This window comes from Mya arenaria, chromosome 7 (genome assembly GCF_026914265.1).
Source record: "Mya arenaria isolate MELC-2E11 chromosome 7, ASM2691426v1".
Taxonomy (NCBI): domain Eukaryota; kingdom Metazoa; phylum Mollusca; class Bivalvia; order Myida; family Myidae; genus Mya; species Mya arenaria.
The window spans coordinates 18,067,281-18,072,592 of record NC_069128.1 but is presented as its reverse complement, the minus strand read 5'-3'; the positions used below and the strand labels follow the sequence as shown (position 1 = coordinate 18,072,592).

The window sequence follows — 5,312 nt, the reverse complement described above, 5'->3', positions numbered from 1 at the left end:
GATAAGACTATAACTATCTTCCATGGCCGAGAGTGTTAGATAGGTTCATCCCATCCCGAGCGTAGGGTGTTTGTCGGAAAAGAGGTTTACCTAGTTTCCACAAGACACCCTGCGCGATAGTTTGGATGAACCTATCTTACACGAACGGCTGTTGTAGATATTTTTTTCTCCCACCTCAGTTGAATAAAATAAAGTAAAATTGTGTTTTTTCGCTCGAACTCTTTCATGTGTAGTGAAAATATGCCAATAGATATGTGATAGTTCGTGATTGTCATGGATATGCGCACAGTGATTCAGATTATGTAAATTGTCAAATCTTTCTTGAAATAATTCTGAGAAGAGTGCAACATTATTTCTAGAATGGAAGGTGAAAACATTTTTTATGGTGCCATTTGAAGCGACAAATGATTAATTAGGATTCTAAATATTACCAGATGACAAGGTTTCCATGATGATAAAGACGACGGCTTACAACAAGGAAAGTAATTGTGTGATAAATAAGGAGTTCCATACGGGTACTTGTTTTATCTCTGTCTGTGGGCAAGATCAGAATTTCTAGCTAAGTTGTTTGGATCTACTTATCTGAGGTTCGGAGAATACTATATCAAGGACGTATATATAATTAATTGCTAGATTTGTAAAGATTTATTTTTAAAATGGGAGCGGGGTGACAGTTTTATGCTTTTTTTTCTTAGATGACTGTTTCACCGTTGAATATGTGTTCATGCTCTTTCTTATTGTATAAAGGACCATATGCATATGTTTCTTCACGAGCCACAAACACGATCGTAACTTGTCTCTGGTTTTCCATGTTAATGTTATACATCGACACTGAAGGCATGAACAAACGCCGTTCCCGGTCAGTACTGGACCGATATGCATAAACAAACCCTAGTTTAACATTTGTATAGGAGTCACTACAATTTAAGGGTTGGCGGAAAAATCTAGCAATTAATTTATAGTCGTCTAGGCCAACATATAGCATGTAATTTCAATTTCTTTTTTGTCCCATTCAGCTAGTTGAATATTATGTGATATAGTTTAAGATTAATACATATATAGTATACATCTTGCGTTTCATTTTTTATGTTCTTAATAAATGTACAGCTTTCGATGTTATATCCAATTCAAACGTTTTGTAGTATGAATTATCGTCAGGATTAAGTCATTTTCCGAAAACCAATCCTTACTTTCACAGAATTGTCCCCGATAGTCATGGTTACATCGGCATTCGAAGAAGGGTTCGTGATTCAGTTTGTGACACGCCCCGTTGTTTTGACAAGTGACGTTGCTACAAGGATCTTAAATAAATATAAAAAGTAAAAGTATCACTGAAAGAAAGATCTTCTTTAAACGGCGCGACATGATAGCAATTAATAATGATTCAAAGTCTAGTACTTAATGATTGCCTATCTGCAATTTCATTGGCTTAAATGTAGGTTAAACTATATTGAAAGATTATAAAGATGCCTTAGAGTAAAATCCTAAAGCTTAGTAGCTAAATTTAAGCAAGGCATTCCAAAGGACGGCTATAATCACCGTCGTTGTTTTTTGAACATTTTCTTTTTCTCTGAACCTGTCTGGTACGTTGAATTTGACCAGAATTGTACACTACTACTGATTTAGATTGGGAAAATAGGAAATACAAGTTGTATGATCGGTAATCTTAATATTCTTGGATATATAAACATGTTATAAAAGTATATTTGTTGAGGTTATTCAGATTGTGTTCTGTGTAGGTAAATCAATGTAAAGTCTCCAATATGTTGGCTAAAATAAAAGAAGGAAAATGAGTCTTCGTTTTATTACATCGAAATAATGCCAATCCGTAAGTATTTTCGATAAAATGATACATATTTATTGTGGTGACGTCATGACATTTTTTAATGCTTTTGAATGGAAAACACATGTTATAAATATAATATTATTAATTGTCCATTGTTTATTAAAATATTTAATATTTGCAAATATACTTGTTGCACTTAATGATAAAGCTCGGCTGAGTGCGCAAAGTATCAATCTTTGCAACTTGTTTAACACTTTCAATTAACAAACACTTAATTGTATACTCTGACCTTTAAATGTCTCGTGTGACCTTGAAAATTGATGTTTAGACCCAGGTAAAGGTCACTGCACATGGTCTCATAAGGACAACATTTGTAATAAGTAAAATGGTAATCCATCAATGTATAAGTAAGGTATAGAGCATGTGTACAATGACCTTTAAATGATTCATGTGACCTTGACCTTTGAGGAATGGACCGGGGTCAAGGTCACTGCACATAATCTCAATTAGAATAACATTTGTACTGTACCAAGGTATATGGTTATCCATTAATGCATAGGTAAGTTATAGAGCGGACAAGAGCATGTGACCTTAAACTATACCGTGTGAATTTGACCTTGAGGTATGGACCCTCCGTGGCGGGTGATTAATTACTACGCGATCTGCTTGCAATGTTTAAATTAAAGAATACTGACAGTGTAAACCGTCCATATACATCTGAGGTTGTGTTCGATGGAATATGGCCGAGGTGTTCCGATAGGTGAATTAATTGTTTGATAGCAACGAAGAAAAATAGAAACAAAGAAACATTAAAACAACAATCATTAAAAAAATGACTATCAAGACGTATGCTTAACAAGACACTTCACATTAAAATGTGATAAGATACAATTAATCAGATTGATTTTTTAGATGATCTATGCTATCAATAATGTATATATACAGATTCATATTTCGTTATACCACCATGCAAAGATTAGCTACATTATTTCAAGTGCCAGCCGGGTCGATTTGAAATTCATCGCAAACATGCATTGAGTCTTCTTTCAGAAAAAATCATCTTTGAAATTACCATTGGCACAGACATGTCCAAAGTAGCCATGTTTACATTCACACGTCACGTGACCGTTGATCTTGAAACAGTTACCATGGTAACTACATTCACTCCGCAAACATATTTCTGGAAAAAATAATGCAGGTGCATTGCATTAATGAGAAAAGCAGGACGTTGCACGTATTTAATTCAATGAGTTTACTTTACGCCATTATTGTGTCATGTTCAGAACGGACCACTTGCTAGTATCATGATGTAATGCCAAACCTACTAAAACATTGCGCCCACTTGACATATAAAGTATAAGTCCTCTACCATTGGAAAGGCAGAGCGTTCTTTTGTTGTTATCTAGTCAATATTTCTAAATATATATAGATCTGGGAATGGATCCGTATTTCTTACATTCATTAAATTGGGCTACCAGGGCCATTAAGATATTCGTAAGCCTTTGATTATTTTAATCATCTCGCTGAAATATTCCTTTCTAACGTTGTATTCATCAGACTTTTGTTTTATATTCAAGTTTCCTTAATTAAATGTATACCTTGATAAGATTTACCTTTTACTTTATTTCTTTATTTAGGATTGTTGTGATAAGAGTGAGGTTTGTGCAAGTAAACTGGTTTAAACCCCCAGTAAATTTACCTTTTACTGGCTGTTTCAAGGCGGTATCTAATAATCCTTGATATACATACCTAGTTCTGTTATAATATATATCAAGTATGCATGCACTCTGCTGTTTGTCGAGTTTTGTGCAGTTCTTCTATGTTTCTTGTTTATGATTTTTTGTTTTTGAAATATAATAAGTTAACACTTTCTTAAATGTTGATTGATTTTACGGGACTTTCTGACACAATACAAACAATAACAAGATCAAAAGTTTTCATGTATATTGTTATGCGATGAAATTGCGATCCGAACATATCCGAAGATGTTGCGTTCATCGATTGATAAACGCAATTGCCGAAAAGCAGTTCATTTTAGGATTGGAAGTTGAGGTGTAAATGTTTTTTTAAAACCTTGGAATCACAAGCAACCAATACTGACCCTTTTCACACCGGTCTCCGAGGAACCCATCAAAACATTTACATTTATCGCCACCGTGGTCTCGATAGCAATACCCGTGGCCGTGACAGAAGTCCGCACCCTGGTGACACTTGGCTGGATTTAAAGATGTGATACTTTTAGACTGTTTACTCATGTTATACTGAGTTTAGGGTCTGGTTCTAATTTCATAACATTTCTACAAGGCATCAACATCAAGTCAAATATATACAAAGCAAACACATTATCTGAAAACAATCTTATTAGATTTATAAACAGCAGCTACCAAAGGTTTAAAACTTGTCAACTTACTCACAGCAGGGGGTCCAACGTGTTTTGTGTTTTCCAAATTTTAAGTGAGGGAATGTGTGATGCGGAATAAAATGGCGGTGTTCAAAGATATTTTGGTGCTTTGGGAGGATATTTTCACCTGGTAAGTAAGTCTTATCACTTTTCTCGCAACATAAATACGCCTACCCGGAGGCCACACGTGTAAGCTTCTCACAGTTTTTAAACCTATGTTTTAGAGGCATTAACAAAAAAAATATTGAATGTATAAGCTGAACGATTGCTTGTTTACAAAGTGAAAACAGAAAATTGCGTGACTTGAAACTGTGTTTTAGTCAACATGCACCATTTTCGTACCTATTCTAGATATTTTCCATTAAATTTTTGCATATTTTTTTTCTTTTCGACGGTAAGTGCCAAATTTACACACACTTCAAAATGTGATGTTTATCTTTGATCAAATCTTTGATATGAAGAAGACCTATCAATGAAACGAGTTGTTTTCCTTACATCACATTTAAACTTGTTTACCGCTGTGAAACGGGGATGAAAGTGTTTTACGATGCTGGCACTCTAGTGAGATAATATATCATATAAATAGTCATAAGAAAGTCCAATGTCCAAAAAGGAGATTTGACTAGTACTTACTCAACTCGCACTGTTCCCCGGTAAACCCCTCGTTGCAAGAACATTTTCTGTGCTGGTCGTGGTAACAGATGCCTCGGTGTTGACAGTAGGACTGGTCTATACATTTATCTTATGAAATAATACCACAAAACGGTTTGAAATCGATAAAAATACGTTTATTTTCGAGCATGTATAATTCAGTGCTGTAAAAACGTTTTACGTTCTGCTCGGAATATATTTGTTTGCTCTAATTTATAAAAGAAAACAATTTAGCGAAGAAGCTCAGTAACAAGATCGCCACCAAAAAAACGTAGATATAGATATATGTTTGCCAACATGAAAGCCGTGTTGTATCATCATCTCAGCGGCAGAATGCCACAATGTACGTTTACGTAGGAACACTAATGTGTTAAACAACATAAAACCAATGATACACCACAAAAATAAAGAAAGAATGCCACAGTGTACGTTTACGTGTTTACCAACAATAAAGCAAGGACACACCACACAATT

General features: G+C 34.7%; 1 long non-coding RNA gene across 1 annotated transcript; it reads right to left on the bottom strand.

Annotated features, from left to right (window-relative positions):
* Window positions 1–1,202: 1,202 nt before the first annotated feature.
* On the bottom strand, window positions 1,203–4,895 carry LOC128239929 (uncharacterized). The gene is made up of 4 exons (XR_008261968.1): window positions 4,821–4,895; window positions 3,888–4,001; window positions 2,859–2,966; window positions 1,203–1,301 (listed from the first exon to the last, which is right to left on the bottom strand). It is a non-coding gene; the product is annotated as an uncharacterized LOC128239929 (long non-coding RNA).
* Window positions 4,896–5,312: the final 417 nt, after the last annotated feature.